The sequence below is a fragment of the Medicago sativa genome, chromosome 2 (assembly GCF_051527215.1).
Source record: "Medicago sativa cultivar Bolivia chromosome 2, Bolivia_mono, whole genome shotgun sequence".
NCBI classification, from domain to species: domain Eukaryota; kingdom Viridiplantae; phylum Streptophyta; class Magnoliopsida; order Fabales; family Fabaceae; genus Medicago; species Medicago sativa.
In genome coordinates, this window is record NC_140750.1 from 12,997,715 (window position 1) to 13,018,817 (window position 21,103).

Genomic DNA, 21,103 nt, shown 5'->3' on the forward strand with positions numbered 1-21,103 from the left:
TCCAACGATCCAATCCGGTCTTCGGCACAATATTCTAAAAGCAAATATATTGTTTCCTTAAATATTACAACATCACACTTAAGAAACACGCAAAGCATAACTGCCTTATGCAGCTTCTAGAAAACACACGCTTATTGGTCAACACTCCACGTGAATCACCAAGAAAGCGAAATTTAAAAGAAATTTAAACAAATCGACAGTTATGCTTAAAGTGTTCACGCTTCTAAAAGTCGACATGTACCGGTATTTGACTTTTATCAAAAGTGTCAATGAAATACAAATTTTTTTCGAAATTTTATTACTCATAATAGTGAATATTTTTTACGATAAAATTGTAAAAAGTTGGTACAATGTTTATAAACAATGAAACATTGTTTTTCTTATGAAATTATCTTTTCTAAAGTACAAAAGTTGATATTAAAAAAAGTTTGGTTAATTCATTGATTTTGAAAGAAAATGTATTGTTCAAAAGTATTATTCATCAAAAAAAATGTCATAATCGCTAAAATAGATGTATGTGATTGAAGTTTGAATCCCTGCTCTTTCTTATATGAATTTTGTTATTTATAGCAACAACAAAAGAAATTATCAAAATCCTTCAATTTTTAATTTTTTTAAGGACAAAATCCTTTAATTTGTTGATATATTTATAGACGGACTATTTAATACTCTCTCCGTTTCAAAATGAGTGTCGTTTTAGATGTTTACACACATATTGAAAAATGCAATGATTAAGAGAAAGAGAATGATTATTTTACCAAATTATCCTTATTAACTATTGGTTAGTTTTAAAAGTAATATTTTGGAAGTAGTGTGTAGAGTATTAATTGAAGGGTACAATTGAAAAGAAAATGTTATTATTGCATTGGAAACTGAAAGCGACACTCATTTTGAAAGGGAGAAAAAAAGAGACAAAAAATCTAAATTTAAAAAAATCACCAAGTTGCCAATAGATGAACGCCTCGTGAATCAAAAGGACACACAGGACACTTGGCATTCACGAAGGGTCTGCGTAAAGAACCGAAATGAACTAAATTATTCTGCGTTAAAAGGTAGCAACCAATATTGCCCACGTAAATTTATTAAAAAAATATTGCCCACGTAATATTTGGTAGGGTACTTAAATTAATTATATTGTTATTCATAAGCAAGTGCATGTAAAAAAAGTTTTAATTTATAAAAAAGAAAAATTTGGCAAAAGTTTTCTGATTATCTGATAGTGATTTCTCATCTTAATATTAGACTATTAGAAGACCAGTTTTAGGTATGTTTTGACAAGTGTCAATTTTTTAAGTCATCCACCTATACATCACAAAAACTACAAGGTACACTCTTTTTGCCAAATTTAGCTCTCATGGCTTAAGCGCCAAACTCATTCTTTTGAAATTCAAATCCCCACTAAAATACAAAGAAGATGCACTCAAATCCACAATTTTAGGAAAAATATCTATTCACTTCCTCAAAGACTCATACTGTCATACCTCATATACCCACTTTCTCACACTAACTGCAAATTTCTTTTTCTCTCTCATAATCTCAAACCCGCTTCTTCTCTCTTCGTTTTCTTTATTCTTCCCTTTCATTGTTTCTTCTTCTCCTTCTTTTTCAAACCCTTTTCCTCATCAACATAAACATAAACATGGAGTTCTTCTTTCACTATTGAGTTCTTCATTCTTTATTTTTCCTCAGATTTTTTGGTTCAACCATTGTACAACACGGATCTACAACACCAGATTTGATCTTTAAGGGTAAGTGACTCTCTCTCATTTTTTAATTTCGTTATTTTTTTATTGTTCAAATTATTGCTTGGGTTTTTCTCATTTTTCATATTTTGAATGTTTTTGACAGCAATGAACAATCAGTAGCTATGATAAGGTAAATTTGTTCATCTCCCTATAAGTTAAAAATGTGCTAAGAGTTTTCATCTTGCTTTCCATCTCTTATTTCATGAATTGATTCCATATTATTATTATTCTTTTGTTGAATGTTCAATTGTTTGTTCACATTCACGGTTGTTTTGATGCTTTTGCTGAAACCTCAATTTTTTCTTTTGATTTTGAACCAATACGAGAACTGAGTTGTTGTATTAGTTGGTGGTAGAATTTCCTCAAAAGAAACCCCAATTTCAGTTTCCATTAATTTGGATTATACTTTCAAGTAAAGTTCTTCATGTTATTTGGTTATCGAATTTTGGTAGTATTTATGCGATGAATCAAGATTTTAATTAGTTATTTCAATTTTTTAAATGCACTGCTGCTGATTTCTTCAACCCACAAGGTGTTTGTAAAAGTGTCTGAATGAAGGTTTCAAGATTATATGAGTGGGATGTGTTATGAGGGCTACTTACACATCCAGGTGAGCTTCTATTGTTTTTTGGTTTATTTTGTTGCATTTTGTTTCTTTGTAGATGATCTTAGGTGTGACTCTTTAATGATTTTAATGGTGTTTTTTACAATACTATATAACTTCATTTTACTAGCTCATTATGTATACAATATGCTGGTTCATTTATTTAGAGTCAAGCACAAGATTCATTTTTTTGTTCCCTAAAAATAATCTTTTTTTTATTGTTGTGTGCAGAATCTCCATTGTATATTTTCACATTATGCACTGATCTCTCTATGCTCTTTGTGTTTCCACCATTTCCACCATCTCACCTTATTTTATTTTATTTTATTTTCAGCACATCATGGAAGAAGAAATAAGAGCACAGTAGTAAAAGAATTCTCTTGTGGCCGAAAATGGTATCTCGGCTGTCCTTTAGAATTTTGCCATTCATGGTGAGGCCCAGCGAAAACTGTACTTTGTTGTAGTTTTAAAGGCTTTCTTCTTATTGTTCTCATATATTTTTTACGGTGTTTCTTATTTTACAAGTAGGTGTTTCTTAAGATTCACTGTTTGTAAACTTCTTATTTTACAAGTAGATGAACTAAGATGATTATAGTGATGATTCAACTTTCTTGGTTCTTTATTTGTTTGATTTGCTTCTGCTACCAATAATGCTATGTTGCTTTGTACTTTTTAGGTAGTTGATACCAATCCAACCAAAGGTATTTTTCCTCTAATCAATAGTGATACTCCTATTTTATTTTTGGCTCTATTCTAACTTAATTTAGATTCTTTTTAAAAAATCATTTTGCTGTCACTTTTGCTTAAATATGATTTTATAGTTTTGTTTGGAACTTACATTTTAGTGTATCCAAATGTGAAGTTAAGACTAAAACTTAACATGATTGTTTTGTGTTGTTCTGCATCTACTGCATTAGTTGGGGTAGGAGCGTATGCATATTGGAAGGATTTTGTTATTTTCTTTCCATAATTTAGATGTCAGAAATAGACTTCCTGAAAGATTTTTTTTGATGCCATTTATAGGTTAACACTTTTTAAAAAGAACCCTCTTTCTACAAAAAAAAAAGGGTTTTTAAACCCATCTGCAATATTCGGTTCTTATCTTCAAAGTCAAACCCAAGATGCTTTGTTGGTCCATGCGACATTAGTGTGAAATTTTTAACTTATTAGTGACTTTCTGTTGACATATTTTCTGTGTTAAAAAATTAATCACATATTTTAAACATATTTATGTCTTTTTAGTGTTGAATAATGTATGTGTTTCTAATTTGACATCGGAAGATTGTTTTTGTCGCATAATCATTTTGCTTGCTTGATAAGATTATAGTTTCTTCATTGTTGATATTTTTATTAGATTTTTATTAGCTATTATATTCTTCTACAAGTAATTTCATGAAAAGTCCATGTCTTTGTACTTATTGTTACCTGAAATATTTTGTACAGATTTACTCTTTGCCATTTTGAGTTAGTGGACCAGAAGAGTTATTTTTCTTCCAAGAGGTATATTTCTCATGAAAAGTCCCTCACTTAAGGTTTGTTTGATTCATTATCATTGTATGCTAGATGGTTTTATTAATTAATATATGAACAAGATGCAGTAAGGTTTGTATGAATTGCACATAAGTCATAAGATGTGCACTTTGCATGAGAAAACATCAGGTTAATCTAGAGGGTTCCACGGGGATATATGCTGGCCCTTTTTAAAAATTAAGTACTTTAAAGTTTAAGTATTGTTCATACTTTTAAATGTTGAGCCATTATATTATATTTCTTGGAGTAGAATAAACATGTAATTGTCATGTCAAAAGAAGTCAATTGTTTTAAACAAGAAAAACAAAAGAAGTCTGTAGTTCTTCAGTAGTTTAATAATACAATAATTCAACAAGTTATTCAGGTAGTAATGTTATGTCTGTTTTAATGGTGCTGCGTAAGTTTGAGTACACCTGTTCCACTCAGAGTTAATTAATATCAATGTTGTAATTTTATGTTCCGTATGTTTAGGGCCAATTGCAAGACAAAGCTGCTTCAGCTGCTCTATCCAATATACTTAAGAGATGATGCTGCTATAATCCAATGGTTAGAGATGATGCTACTGAAGCTTTTGGTTCCATTGCAGGTATTGCATTTAAAACTTCATATTAGGGAATTATGTGACCTCTCTTGTGTAGTCAATAGTATATGCTATTAATTGTGCTTTGTGATGTCATCCATGTATAAAAAGAGAAACGCAAGCAAATTGTGTATTGTATGGAATCCATTAATAGATAGTATAGTAGCAGACTAAGTAATGAGCAGTTCTTCTTGTGGTTTGTATTCATTTTTTGTTGATAATTTTAGGCCATGTTTACTATACCATTCTTGGCTTCATGAATTTTGACATTTTGTGATTGATCAGAATTAATCCTTTTTTGCAAGTTTGACCCCAATTTATTTGCTTACAACCCAAACTTTTTAACCCAATTTAGACACAAGTTGACTTAATCAGAAAGCATCTTCTCCATACATCCTATATTTGTGCTATTTTTTCAAGAATCTTATTCCACACTCCTTCAAAGCTTCTAATGTTACACAACTACAAAAGCAGGTTTTACTTTGCTGCAATTTATAGCCAAACTTAATTAAGTTCCCCACTCTGTCTACTTTTCAAAATTTGAATCTCTTAAGCCATATGTCTCTCCCATTTTGAATTTTTACCTTTTCAAACTTACTTAAGTTATTTGCTAATTGTTATATCATACTTTTTATGCAACATGTTTAAAATGTTTATTTAATCTAAACATGTGTCAGATTTTAAAGGCATCCACCTATTAACTCACAAAAATAATAAAGTAGACATTTTTAGCTACTGCTACTTTTATTCAGGAATCTTTCTCTATACACTCCTTCAAAGCTGTATGACAAAAACAGGTTGTATGGTTCCTGAACCTCATATACTTTTCCGTGAAAGATTCCTCACCCCCACAATTCAAATTCAAATCGGATCAAGTTCCCCCCTCTTTCTACTATTTTTTCTTGCCACACTCTTCTATTGACAGTTAACTACTCCTTTTATTCAATATTCACTATAATTGAAGTACATTTTGATCTATTGCCATATGTTGTTTTCTCCAATTTTATAAGGATTTTTTCCCCATGCAGTCTTCAACTATATGCATTTCAAATGAGCTTCCCATATATTCTAGCTTTCATATGAGCCAAACTAAATATAATTGAAACTATGAGCACTTCAAATCAGGCCCACAGACCTCTTAATGCATTGGAGGGCTAATCAAAATTCTTAAATAACTTTTACTTCTTTTGATGGCGATCAAGTTCTGAGTCACTATTTGGGCTTAAGGAAGAGTTATGTGCATCTGATGTAAGATTTTTCCTACATGTCATATAACTATGTACACGTGAGTATATATAGGATCGTTTCCACAGGGAGTTACGTTTAATCATAAGCATTTACACAATCGTTCACATTAAGGGTTTGGATATAATTTGTTTGTTTGTAACACTATATCCATATTTTACACTAAAGTAAAAACGAGAGGGGATCGAACTATTTCGCTTGCGGTATAAGATAACGAGCAAGCATAACAGCAGCAATCTCTCGATCGATTAACAGACTCTAGCTTTATAACCAATATTATTACAATCATTTCTACAATATCCTTCGTGTCCAAAGCGACATCGTTATTTCCAAGTTAGCGTTTAAACATTCGTGTCCAAATTCCTTAAACGATAACAAAGTCGATCGGATGACTTAATCGACCGTGTCCAGCCTGATTAAGTATCCGAAAGCATTAAAAGCTTGATTAAAAGTAATTATCAAAGGTTTACAAACTTGTCAAGAGTGATATAACATAAGATAGATTGTTATTCTAGTTCTAGATTCAAGGGTTTGTGTCCAAATCATCTTGAATCTCTTTGAAAGCATTAAAAGCAAGAATAACAACAATATTGAATCATTAAGCTAGAACCTTATATATTAAAAGATCAAAAGATTACATAATAGCTTGATTGTTACCTCAATACTACATAGAAGGTGATAGTTACATATAGACATGTAAACTAATGCAAGGAAGGAAGGAAAGATGAAGATTCCATGCCAAGATCCTTGATGTCTCAATGAATCTAGGGTTGAATCTACTCCTTAATCACTTGCTTTGTGTTTCTCTCTATGAAATAGCTCTAACCTCTCTCTAGAAATGTATAAAATGTTTCAATGGAATAGTGAATAATGTAGAGAGAGGGAAGAATGCTATTTAAATGGGCCTGCATTTTTACACCTGCGCTAATAGCGCAACTCACGCTAATAGCGTGGTAAGGCGGCCTATAATCTGGCCAATAGGAGAGTGCCACGTTGGCCTTGCCCTGCTGCTACGCTCCAGCCACGCCAATAGTGTATCTCTCTGGAGTATTTACGCTAATAGCGTAGTTTACGCCAATAGCGTAGTTCTTCTTGACTAGCTACGCTCCAGGTGCGCCAATAGCGTAGCTCTCTGGAGCTTGTACGCTAATAGCTCAGAATACGCTATTAGCGTACTCTTCTGACCTTGGCCATTTCTTCTCACGCTAATAGCGTAGGACACGCTAATAGCGTAGGACATTGAACTTTGACGTTTCTTGCTCCTTGCTTGTATTTTCCTGCACAAAAAGGGTAGAATAAGGCTCAAAAGCATAAATGACATATTTACACAATAATTGGAGTTTTCCATAGAGAATCTTGCAAAACAAGTCACTAAAATGCCTAAACTCCTATATGAAATATATCACTTTTAAACACTTATCAAACTCTCCCCAACTTGGCTTTTTGTTTGTCCTCAAACAAATCAATTGAAAAGGAAACTAACAAGGCTTTGGACAAGGTTTTCAACATGGTGTCAAACAATTCAAAACAAAAATAAACAAATGGTGATTCAAATATGATCGCGTGGATAAGCATGAGGTCCTCCGCTACTCTAGGTGCAAACTAAGAATGCGAAAAATGTCCTAAGCACAAACTATACATCATAAACTTCAAAACATAAACATATCTATCTATGAACCACACCTAACACACTTCTTTGAAAGTAAATGCAATATAATGATAACAATGAATGAGGTAATGAACACACATCCAACAATCATGCTAACATCCTATTTAAGTTAGGTGTCCATCCAAATATTGTCTCAAAAAGCATAAAAGCATGGATCAAAAGGTCTTGCAAGGGTTATAACTTGGCCGGGCTACAAAAGAAATGTCATATGTGGGGCAATTGATCAGAAAGCCTATCAAAGAGGAACATTTTTTTGTATCACAACTTGAAATCCATATACTTCCCTACCAAGAATTAAAACCTTTGGTGATTAACAATCAAACTTATAACCTTGACAACTTATTCTATTTTTGATTTTTCTCTTTCTTTTTCTTTTCTTTTCTTTTTCAAATGTACAATTTTTTTCTTTGATTCAATGTTGTCAGGTTATTTTACAACTTCACCATAACTTAACATATAATGCCTCCTTTTCCTCCCCAACTTGAATACAACAAAACTCTAATTGAATGTTCCCCTATCCTAAGGCAAGGGACAAAGTACAAAAAGGTTAAGGGTTCAACAAAGTAAAATTATCAAAGTCCTATAAGATTCAACCATGAACTGGATTTTTGAAAAATTTCAGGCAAATTCAACAAGCATTGTGCTTATGAATATTGACAGTTCATGTTTGAGGACTTGATTCATTTGGCTCAGATTGGGGTATCGGATACTCGCTCTTCTCACAGGTAGGCTTTATGTGGTCAAGTAGGTTATTCTCAATTCAAAAAGTGCCTTGATCCTTTCCATGCTTTCAAACAATTCAAAATAATTATCAGATTTAACATAACTAAAACAAGTTAGACGATGATTATCGGTCTCCAGCATATATACAACAGATTGAAGCTACCTCACATTTAGGTTAAGTACTAAGTGGTTCAAAGATATTTATGTTTATGAAAAGACTTACATGATATATATCTTGTGCAAAGTACAAGTTTCAAATTCTTATTAAAAACCTAGAATAACAGGAAACCAATACCTTGGCCTTACGCTTTCTCACAAGTAATATCATTATCACTCACCTGCTTTTGCTCAAACATGGCTCTATGGAGCACTTTAAAATTTATTGTTCATGAGCAATTTTCTTTTGAGAGACACAAGCAAGATGTAAACAAAAAATTTCATCCAAAGCATAAGTTATTAAACCAAAAAGCTAAGTTATTAAACTAAATATAAAGTAACAAAGTAACAAATCAAGCACTAAAACCACAGTGCTTGAAGAGTACAAAATACAACCAATTAAACAACTGTTCCAACATGAAATAAAAACATAGAGTTAGAAAGCAGAAAGAAAAACATCACTAAAAACCCAGATCACTGATCATCCTCTCCAGCATCATCCATATCAAGATCCTGGTACACATCATCATCACCCACAACTCCAGCATCATCAGGTGTCGCCTCATCATCAACAGCATCAGCCACCCCCACATAAGGATTTGGCCTGCCCTCGGGCCAATGAACATAAGCCTGGTACTGCTCAGGAGTCATAACCGGGTACTCAGCATTTCCCGGATGCATGTGAGCATTGTAAAGGTCCTGGTGTATGCCCATGTTGCTCCTCCAAATTGCCTCATTCTGATCCATTAAGAAGCTGTTCTGGTCCCTCACGTACTGGTTATGCATCTGCTGCTCCAGCATAAAGGTCTGCAAACCTGAAAAGTCAAAAGAACCAGCACCCTCAGATGGGCCACCTTCATCATCAGAGAAATGGTATTGGGCTGCCCTCTGTTCTGTTTTCTCCCAGGTGCGAATATGAGTGTCAGTAATGGCCCCTTCAATATCTTCATCATAGGGTCCAGAAATGGGCACTCCATAAGCCTTAAGCAATCCCATAATCAAACCCGGGTAGAACAATGCCACCTTCTTAGCACCCGTGGCAACTTTCAAAGCCACAGCCTTCATCTCATTGGCTATGATGCGAGCAATATCAACAGGCACTTCTTTCAATATGCACCAGATGAGTGGTAGAACGGCTTTTGGGGCATCGGATGTATGGGCTCTAGGAAGGGCATTGTGGACAAGGAATTGGAAAACTAAGCGGGCAGTAGCGGTCATCTCCTTGGTAAGTGCATGCCTAATCTCTCCCTTGTCATTCTTTACAAAGCACCTACCCTTGATCATGATATCACGCTCAATTTGCTGAAATTTCCAATTGCCTTGAGCGTTTCTCTTAGCATAGGTACACAAGGTGGGCATTGTGGGGTCCTCAGATGGTTCAAGGTTTAAGGCATTTTCAAGGAAATCATTGATTGCATCCCTATCAAATGGGATTTGCTTTCCTCGGACATAAGAAGTCCAAGAGAAAGTCTCAGCAAAGGTAGCGGGTGAGGCATCAGGGACAGCATTACAATAGAACTCCCTAATTAGATCGGTGTTAATCTCAGTTGCGGGCACAAGGAGTTTGGTCCATTTGCGACTAGTGAAAATGTGGAGCATATCAGCATGCTCACCACTAGGGTGAATGTCAAAGGTTTTCTCGTGCCAGGTTTTGTACTGTGCCATCTTCTTAAACCTGGCAGAGTGGGCAGGGGTGGGGAAACGGTTTGGGATTGCAGGTGCAGCAGAGGTAGAGGCACCTTTGCCTCTTGGACGTTTGGTCCCGGTAGTTTTTTCAACATTTTTCGGTGCCATCTGCAACAAAACCAGGAAACACCAACATATTGCATAGAAAATATTAGCACAAAGCAGAATTGGTTATTTAAAAACATCAAAAATTTTGAAAATCTGGGCAAGTATGAAGATCTACGCTATTAGCGCCAGCCACGCTAATAGCGAAATTTTTCTGGGAAACTTTCGCTATTAGCGTAGGGTACGCTATTAGCGAAATTTTTCTGGAAAAGTTGCGCTATTAGCGTATATTTCGCTATTAGCGTAGTTCTTCGTACCTGCAATTTTCAAATTTTCAAAATCTTTGTTCCTGCAATTTCACAACACCAACCAGCAAATTTCAACCCTAGGTTTCATCCTATGTCTCTAAAACACAATAGAATAATGAAAAGGAATCAGAATCACAACATTGGTACACAAATCATTCAAAACCCTTATTTTTCAAATTTACAAAATGGGTCAAAATCAAAAGATGAATGTTTGTTGCATGTGGGTTATGATTATTGTTCCTTTTCCAACTATTATCAATGAAGAACAATCTCTATTCACAAATCAAAACTCTAACCCTAACCTAACCATCTCTAATCATGTCAAAAACATGGATTTTTTAAATTCAAGAACAAAGATAGGAAGAGAAGATCAAACCTTGTTAATGCAGAGAGAAGCAACACAAATGCAAGAAGAAAAGATGCAAAAATGGATGCTTGAAACCAATTGAAACCTTGTTTGTGAATTAGGGTTATATGTGAGAGAGAAGTTGTTTTGTGTGTGAGAGTGAGAAAATGAAGGAGTGAAACCGTAAAAGGGGAAAAAGAGGGGTTGTGGGAAGTTATGGGGAGTTAATCCCCTGGGCCCACAAAATTTTTTTTCTCCCACGCCAAACTCACGCTAATAGCGTGGCTCTCTGGAGCTCTCACGCTAATAGCGCAAATTTCGCTATTGGCGTGAGGCTTCAGGATCAGTTTTTCAAAGTCTTTCATTTCTGCTTGTAAATGTATATGTACTACTCTTATATGCAAAAAACATAAAAATACTTACAAAACTGGGTGTGCCTCCCAGCAAGAGCTTGTTTTACGTCCTTAGCTTGACGCATTTTGAAGAAATCATGGCTCGATTAGTGAAATCGTCGTCAAACACCGATCAATTTCACCACCGAAGTAGGGCTTAAGCCTTTGCCCATTAACAGTCCAGTTGGCTTTGGTGACTGGGTCCTCAAGTTCCACAGCTCCATACGGTTTGACCTCTTTAACCATGAAAGGTCCGGACCACTTAGACTTCAATTTGCCCGGAAACAACCTCAGTCTTGAATTGAAAAGTAATACCATTTGTCCCGGCATGAATTGTCTCAGAATGATCTTCTTGTCATGATACTTCTTGGTCCTTTCTTTGTAGAGCTTTGAAGATTCATAAGCTTGATTTCGCAATTCTTCAAGCTCATGCATTTGAACTTTTCTTCTTTCACCGGCCTTCTCTTGATCAAAGTTGAGGAACTTCAATGCCCAAAATGCTTTATGTTCGAGCTCGACCGGTAAGTGACAAGATTTGCCATAAACCATTTGGAAAGGAGTGAGGCCTATAGGAGACTTGTATGCAGTCCTATATGCCCACAAAGCTTCATCAAGTTTAGCCGACCAATCCTTCCGAGATGTAGAGACCGTCTTCTCAAGTATGCGTTTGACCTCCCGGTTAGAAACTTCGGCTTGTCCATTCGTTTGCGGATGATACGGTGATGCTACTTTGTGCTTGACTCCATAATGATCAAGGGCCTTGGCAAGTTGTGTGTTGCAAAAGTGTGACCCTCCATCACTAATGAGAACTCTTGGTGTACCAAACTGGGTGAAAATATTCTTTTTTAGGAACTTCACTACCGTCTTGCTATCGGCTTTAGGCGATGCTACGGCTTCCACCCACTTTGAAACATAATCAACAGCTACCAAGATGTACTCATTTGAATATGATGAAGGAAAAGGGCCAACAAAATCTATACCCCAACAATCAAACACTTCCACTTCAAGGATGAGTTGTAGAGGCATCTCATTTCTTTTTGACATTGATCCGGTTCTTTGGCATTCATCACAATACTTGCAATGTAAATTGGCATCTTTGAATAAAGTTGGCCAATAGAACCCGGATTGAAGTACCTTTGCGGCTGTTCTCTCCCCGTTGAAGTGACCTCCATAGGGCAAATTATGACATTGCCATAGGATCTTCTTTGCCTCTTCATCATCCACACACCTACGCAAGAGATTGTCCGCTCCAATTTTGAACAAATAAGGCTCATCCCACACAAAGTGGTTAGCATCATGGAGGAACTTCTTGCGTTGTTGCCATTCAAAATCTTCCGGAATGAACCCGGTTGCTTTGTAGTTCACCATGTCGGCAAACCACGGTCTCACATTGATTGATAGCAACCGTTCATCTGGAAATTCTTCACGAACCTCCGGTTCATTCTTGGTTACCTCATTGTTTGTCAACCTTGAAAGGTGATCAGCTACAAGATTCTCCGTGCCTTTCTTATCCTTGATCTCTAAGTCAAACTCTTGAAGCAACAACATCCAACGGATGAGCCTTGGCTTTGAGTCGGACTTAGTAAGGAGATACTTGATAGCTGCATGGTCAGTGTAAACAACAATTTTGGAACCTACAAAGTAAGAACGAAATTTCTCCATTGCATAAACTATTGCAAGTAACTCTTTTTCAGTTGTGGCATAATTGATTTGTGCCTCATTCAAAACCTTACTTGCATAGTGAATAGCATGAAAAATTTTATCCTTACGTTGACCCAAGACCGCACCAACAGCATAATCACTTGCATCACACATTAATTCAAAATTTAAATCCCAATTAGGAGCAATGATTATTGGTGCGGTGGTCAACTTTTCTTTTAAAGATTCAAATGCATCAAGACATTCATTATCAAAAACAAAAGACTTATCTTTGTTGAGCAAGTTGCTCATAGGCTTTGCAATCTTTGAGAAGTCTTTGATGAACCTCCGGTAGAAACCGGCATGACCAAGAAAACTCCGCACACCTTTGACATTTACCGGTGGAGGAAGCTTTCCTATGACATCGACCTTTGCTTGGTCTACCTCAATACCCTTAGCAGAAATCTTATGACCAAGGACAATACCCTCGGTAACCATGAAGTGACATTTCTCCCAATTGAGCACCAAGCTAGTTTCAATACACCGCTTCAGCACGGTATCCAAGCTCTTCAAACACATATCAAATGATGAACCGAAAACCGAGAAATCATCCATGAACACCTCCATGCATTTTCCAATAAGTTTGGAGAAGATTGCTTGAACACACCGTTGAAAAGTTGCGGGTGCATTACACAAGCCAAATGGCATTCTTCGATAAGCAAAAATACCAAAGGGGCAAGTGAAAGCCGTCTTCTCGTGATCATCTGGGTTCATGGCGATTTGATTGTAACCGGAGTAACCATCTAGGAAGCAATAAAAGGATTGACCGGAGAGTCTTTCAAGCATTTGATCCATGAAGGGCAAGGGAAAGTGATCCTTCCTTGTTGCTTGATTGAGTCTTCTATAATCTATACACATCCTCCATCCGGTGACGGTTCTAGTTGGGATCAACTCATCTTTATCATTAGTGATCACCGTCATTCCTCCTTTCTTGGGAACTACTTGAACCGGGCTTACCCAAGCACTATCCGAGATAGGATAGATCATGCCGGCTTCAAGCAACTTCACTACTTCCTTTCGCACCACCTCTTTCATGTTTGGATTTAAGCGGCGTTGTGGTTGTGCTACCGGCTTGAAGTTTTCTTCCATCATAATCTTGTGCATACAATAAGATGGACTTATCCCTTTCAAGTCGGATAACTTCCACCCTATTGCTTCCTTGTTGGCCTTGAGAACCTCTACCAACTTGGTTTCATCATCGATGGACAAGGAGCTGCTAATGATCATCGGTTTTGTACCATCTTTCTCAAGAAAAACATACTTCAAATTAGATGGTAAAACATTTAATTCTACCTTGGTGTCATCAACTTTGGCTTCTTCCTTGGATTCTTCTTTCAAATCTTCAAGTATGGCTTGATTAGGAAGAACCTCCTTCAAGGAATCTAGCTCCTTCAAACACTCTTCAATGGCACTTGCTTCGTCTTCATCAATAGCATTGAGTGCGTCCACCAAAGCACTCTCAAGGGGTGTTCTATTGTGCATTTGCTTCCGAGTAGTCAAGATGACTTCTTCGGTTGCATCCATTTTGAAACACGCACCCTTGTCTTCCGAGTACTTCAAAGCTTCTCGGATGTTGAAGGTAACCTCTTCATCATTTACCTTGACCTTCATGATGTTATCATCAAGATCAATCATCATCCGAGCCGTTTGCATGAAATTCCTTCCCATTAAGATAGGCACATCCTCATCTTCTTCGACATCCATAACCACGAAATCAGCCGGAAAAATAAATTTGTCCACTTTAACAAGAACATCTTCGGCCATACCTAGTGGTTTTGCAAAGGATTTGTCGGCCAATTGCAACATCATCCTAGTCCGCTTTATACAAAGGTCGCCAACTCTTTTGGCAACGGACAAAGGCATGAGATTGATGCTTGATCCAAGATCAAGTAGTGCTTTACCTACATGTGTTGTGCCAATAGCTACCGGTAGAGTGACTCTTCCCGGATCTTGCTCTTTCTTTGGCATTGTTCTTTGAATAATAGCACTACAATTGGCATCGATTTGGATCGTCTCTTCATCGTTGATTCTTCTTTTCTTGGAAAGGATATCTTTCATGAACTTCGCATAGACAGGCATTTGCTCCAAGGCTTCTGAGAATGGTATATCAATTTGCAACTTCTTGAAGAGTTCAAGAAACCTTGCGTATTGCCGCTCTTTGTCTTTCTTCGATGGAGCATGTGGGTATGGTAAGTGTTGAGCCACCACTTGCTTCTCAACCACTTGTTTCTTCCCTTTATCTTTCCCCACATCTTTAGTCTTCCTCTCCATCTCCACTTGTACCTCAAGATCTCTTTTTTGATTTTTTTCTTTTTCAACTAATGCTTCTTTATTCTTTATATACACTTCCTCCTCTATCTCTACCCTATCCTCCTCGAACTTCTCTATGTCCTCCTTGTTAACAACTTCATCTTCCTTCTCTTCAACAACAATATCATCACCTACCCCTTTACCTACTACTCTCCCACTCCTTGTAGCTATAGCTTTTGACTGCTATGCCTTGTGGTGCTCCTTAGGATTTGGTTGAGTGTTAGCGGTGAAAGCTCCCAATTGCGGAGGACCTTGAGCCATTTGTTGTGCTAACTGACCAACTTGTGTCTCAAGGCCTTTGATCGACGCGTCGGTGTTTTTCTGGTTAGCCCTGGACACTTGCATGAATTGTTTCAAGACCTCCTCGGTGCTTTGGGAATTGTTAGGTTGTTGGGGGTTATTTGGTGGTGGGAATTGGTATTGATTATTGAAGGGTTGTTGGAATTGGGGGAAAGGTTGTTGGTAGAAATTTGATTGAGGATATTGGTAGTTATTGTTGTACGGTGTTCTCCAAGGTCTTTGTTGGTTTTGGTTGGCCGGATACCTTCCTTGGAAGTTGGAAGTACCCGGATTTTGTTGTGAGGTTCCGGCTTGTTGTGGTTGGTTAGGCCTTTGTTGGTTTCCCACATAGTTGACCTCTTCCTCTTCAAAAGAACCGGGTTCGGGACAATAGCCGGTTGGATGATCCCCCGTACAAAGCCCACAAGTATTGACTTGAGCGGTTCCTCCTTCTTGCTTGAGAGATTCAAGAATTTGTTTAGGCATAGCTCTCATCTCCTTTTGCATAGCTTCTAATTGTTGAGTGAGGAGCTTATTTTGAGCTAAGACCGCATCATTTGCTTCTAGTTCCAGAATACCGACTTTCCTTTGATTAGGATTCCGGTTGTGAGAGGATTTTCTTGTGTTGAGAGCCATTTGGTTAATGATTTTGACAGCTTCAGCTGGGTTTTTCAAAGCAATAGAACCTCCAGCACTTGCATCTAGCATCGTCTTGGACATGTCTTGAAGCCCTTGATGAAAAAGATATAGTTGCATTTGGCTATCAAAACCATGCTTTGGACAATTCCTTAGCAATGATTTATAACGCTCCCAAGCTTCGCAAAGAGTCTCACTTTGGCCTTGAGCAAAAGTTGTAATTGAAGTTTTGGCCTCAAGATGCCTATCCTCCGGAAAGAACCTTTCTTGAAATGCTTTCTCTAGCTCACCCCAATTTTCCATCAAAGAAGTTGGTTGATCAAGATACCACTCCTTAGCCTTCCCGATCAAAGAATGAGGAAACAATTGCACAAACACACCCTCTTCCTCATCTTCCTTCATACCAAGTGTACCGGCGGTAACATAGAAGTTGGTAAGATGTTTATATGGATCCTCATGATCCATACCGGTAAACTGGTTATGAGTTATCAAGTTTATCAACCCCGACTTCAGCTCAATTGATTTGGCATTACGATTGCCAAGATTAGCTAGCCTCCTCGGACTAATCCACATAGGTAGAGCATCATTATCATTTTCTTGAGCCATGACTACTTCTGGTTCACTCTTCGGAGATGAATGTGGTGAAGAATGTGAAGAATCACCAAGTGAAATAGTATGCACCGAACCTGACGGAGAAGGAATAAAAAGTAAAGATTCCGGCTGAGCCAGCCTGGCTAATCTCCTAGCTTCCTTTGCTTGCTTTCTAAGTAACCTAGCAGTTTTCTCAATCTCTGGATCAAATTGTAGGTCTTCGTGAGCAACGGTACCTCGCATAAACAAAGTTCACCAAGACTATACCAGGTGGTTAGCATATAAAATAATGAATGGTATATGTGTATATGTATATGCATGAAAGAATTTTGTGCAAAATTGACTTAACATGACAAAATTGTTTCAATACTTATGACAAAAATTTCCGTTACTCCCCGGCAACGGCGCCATTTTGATGTAAGATTTTTCCTACATGTCATATAACTATGTACACGTGAGTATATATAGGATCGTTTCCACAGGGAGTTACGTTTAATCATAAGCATTTACACAATCGTTCACATTAAGGGTTTGGATATAATTTGTTTGTTTGTAACACTATATCCATATTTTACACTAAAGTAAAAACGAGAGGGGATCGAACTATTTCGCTTGCGGTATAAGATAACGAGCAAGCATAACAGCAGCAATCTCTCGATCGATTAACAGACTCTAGCTTTATAACCAATATTATTACAATCATTTCTACAATATCCTTCGTGTCCAAAGCGACATCGTTATTTCCAAGTTAGCGTTTAAACATTCGTGTCCAAATTCCTTAAACGATAACAAAGTCGATCGGATGACTTAATCGACCGTGTCCAGCCTGATTAAGTATCCGAAAGCATTAAAAGCTTGATTAAAAGTAATTATCAAAGGTTTACAAACTTGTCAAGAGTGATATAACATAAGATAGATTGTTATTCTAGTTCTAGATTCAAGGGTTTGTGTCCAAATCATCTTGAATCTCTTTGAAAGCATTAAAAGCAAGAATAACAACAATATTGAATCATTAAGCTAGAACCTTATATATTAAAAGATCAAAAGATTACATAATAGCTGGATTGTTACCTCAATACTACATAGAAGGTGATAGTTACATATAGACATGTAAACTAATGCAAGGAAGGAAGGAAAGATGAAGATTCCATGCCAAGATCCTTGATGTCTCAATGAATCTAGGGTTGAATCTACTCCTTAATCACTTGCTTTGTGTTTCTCTCTATGAAATAGCTCTAACCTCTCTCTAGAAATGTATAAAATGTTTCAATGGAATAGTGAATAATGTAGAGAGAGGGAAGAATGCTATTTAAATGGGCCTGCATTTTTACACCTGCGCTAATAGCGCAACTCACGCTAATAGCGTGGTAAGGCGGCCTATAATCTGGCCAATAGGAGAGTGCCACGTTGGCCTTGCCCTGCTGCTACGCTCCAGCCACGCCAATAGCGTATCTCTCTGGAGTATTTACGCTAATAGCGTAGTTTACGCCAATAGCGTAGTTCTTCTTGACTAGCTACGCTCCAGGTGCGCCAATAGCGTAGCTCTCTGGAGCTTGTACGCTAATAGCTCAGAATACGCTATTAGCGTACTCTTCTGACCTTGGCCATTTCTTCTCACGCTAATAGCGTAGGACACGCTAATAGCGTAGGACATTGAACTTTGACGTTTCTTGCTCCTTGCTTGTATTTTCCTGCACAAAAAGGGTAGAATAAGGCTCAAAAGCATAAATGACATATTTACACAATAATTGGAGTTTTCCATAGAGAATCTTGCAAAACAAGTCACTAAAATGCCTAAACTCCTATATGAAATATATCACTTTTAAACACTTATCAGCATCTCATAGATTATGTTAATTTTCAATTTACTGCATATGATAAACGTACAATAGCGTTATGATTTATTGATAACTTCCACAGGCAAGGTTCAAACTACAATGGTAAGAAGGTTTTAGTGAGCTTCATTAGTGTTGGGATGGGTGGATTGTCACCAATTGATGGATTTTTCAAGGCACTTCAAGGCTTAAGAGTTAGCAGCAACTTTATCGTATCTTTGTTTGGTCTGCTGATGATTCTATGCCAATGGTTTTCGCTTTCAGAAGCAATCACAAGCGTTTTTGAAGATACATTACTAGCTTAAATATGACATTTGAATGATTTTAACGTGTATTTAGTATTACTCATGATGAGACTGTAACATATTTGTGAATGTATACATGTTTATATCTTAATAACAGACTAATTTAGCTCATACTTTTAGTAACAAATGCATGAAACTTCCTCAAACTATCCACTTATTAATCATAAAATCGTTAAAGTACAATTGTAGTCAAATTTAACTTTCACAATCATACAACAAAACACAAACCATACACCAACCAGGCCAAAATTATATTGTTTCTTCCTCCTAACACACAAGGCCATTTTGGCAAAAATGAAAGCAATTTTTTATAATTTGAATATGTGGTTGATCAGTTGGAATTATGCAAGATCTGGTGGTGGTTTTTTTAACTTTTTATACACAAGGAAAGTGGTGGTTTTTTTAACTTTTTATACACAAGGAAAGCAATGTACCTGATTTTTTTTTTCTTTTGTTATCTGGAGTTATGTTCTTATGTGGGCATGTATTGTACTTAAATCTACAAGTGCATCTCTAACTCTTGCCTTATGTTATTTGGTTATGTCGCATCATTCGATAACACTTTTGTTGCAATACTTGGTGTAAGCATGACGCTGATTCATTTTGCAATTGTTTTCAACTTCATTATTTCTTTATTATTTATATTGATGAATTTTAAATATTAAGCGTCTCATTTTTTAAACTTCAACCATTTGGTTGATTCACAACACTACATGATTTGACATGTAATCATATTCAACTTTTGAATTGCATTGGAGGTAGTTTAGCTACTTCAAGGGTAATGCTTTGATCGTAGAATTGGTAGTGTAGTATTTTTTTTTGGTTAGCGACTAGATAAGTAGATATAATACAAGTCAAATATTTACTAAATGAGCAGATATAATACATTATTTAAAAAAATAGATATAATACATATCAATCAAGTCAAATCTTTACACGTGGCTATTAAATTTATGGGGACTTTATAAAGAAAATACATGTGGTTAAGCGGAGGTCAGGAGGATATATCTTTAAGTGAACAATTATCTCATCAAAAATTAAGAGGATTTAGAAACAATTCATACACAACTCAATCCGCACTCCAAAAACACGGGGCCTGTAAGATATACTTATGGTTTGAAAATAAAATGAGTTAAAAATTTTGTTTGTTGGATTAACAAATAATAGTGAATTTTGAGATATACATATATGTTAATCAATATTAAATGTATTTCATTCTGTCAAAAAAAAATTAAATGTATTTCATATTAGGTATAACAAACTACAAGTATATAAAAATATGTATATTTATAATTAATCTTCTCATAATTAATTTTCTTTAATTAATTTTCTTCCCGTGCGTTGCACTGGTGTAAATACTAGTACAAATACAAATGAGGGTATTGAAATCCTAATTCCTAAGATTGAAGAACACAACCCGCCAAAAAAGAACAATCGTGAGTTGTCGATAGCTCTGATTTTACCGACCAAAACCGGAGAAACCTCCACCACTCATTTTACCGTTTTTCACGGGGTCGGCCCTCCTTTCTCGCCATTTTTCTTAAACAATCCGGTTCAATTAATCTTTGAAATATTTTGAATGTTGAGGATTTTGTCAGCACTTATAGATCCTCTCTTTTTTTATTTTTTGTTACTATAGATCCTCTCTTTATATGAGTGGAAGGTTAGGACATTATTTTTTCAAACACTTTATCTTAAATCTTACTCAATTTGTGTAAGATAAGTCCGGATACTCCAAATACAGAGACGTATGTGTATCGAATACCGATATTTTACGGATACTTGATATATATTTGTGAAGTATCAGAATTAATTATTTTAATTTCTAAAAAATATTTTATCGGATACTTATAAGATACTCTCTACTGATACACAAAGATACTTATAAAATACTTTATATATACGTATCATAGAAAAGTTGTAGAGTAAAAAAGTGAGGCAATGTTTTGGTATATATGATTCAAGTTTAGATATAAATCAGTAGAATTGTACTTAAAATTATACTTTTTGTGGATGAATGTAACGAGAGAGGAGATTCAATTAATCAACATTAAACAAAATTTGGGTTGAGTTCTTTTAATGATACTTCTCTAGATATCTTAAAACATGAATGAAAACATAATATGATTTATACCAAAACCTTACATCTTTTGTATTTTGATCACATATATTATTTTTTTTAAATTGCGACTTTTATAATAATATAATAATGAAAAGTAGTTGTTTATTTTTCTTAAAGTATTTTACATCCATATAAGTTTTAGTATAAAAATTTTGTTAACGTATCTTAATTGTATCGTATCCTAAATTTTTAAAATTTCTCACATCCGCGTACTTGTATCGTACCCACACTCGTACCACATATTCGGGCTTTATCATGTAAATAGTGTTTCTAGTACTCTTCATAATACAATACGCAG

At 35.9% G+C, this 21,103-nt stretch overlaps 1 long non-coding RNA gene across 3 annotated transcripts; it reads left to right on the top strand.

The window, feature by feature from the left end:
• Positions 1-1,417: 1,417 nt before the first annotated feature.
• LOC146944678 (uncharacterized) lies at positions 1,418-18,794 on the top strand. Of its 3 annotated transcripts, none has more exons than XR_015026044.1 (8): positions 1,418-1,748; positions 1,849-1,875; positions 2,278-2,355; positions 2,684-2,780; positions 3,026-3,050; positions 3,793-3,881; positions 4,351-4,465; positions 18,464-18,794. It is a non-coding gene; the product is annotated as an uncharacterized LOC146944678 (long non-coding RNA). The 3 variants fall into 3 exon arrangements; XR_015026043.1 differs by lacking the exon at positions 18,464-18,794 and adding an exon at positions 5,488-8,564 and having other exon boundaries at positions 1,419-1,748; positions 3,793-3,849; XR_015026042.1 differs by having other exon boundaries at positions 1,428-1,748; positions 3,793-3,849.
• Positions 18,795-21,103: the final 2,309 nt, after the last annotated feature.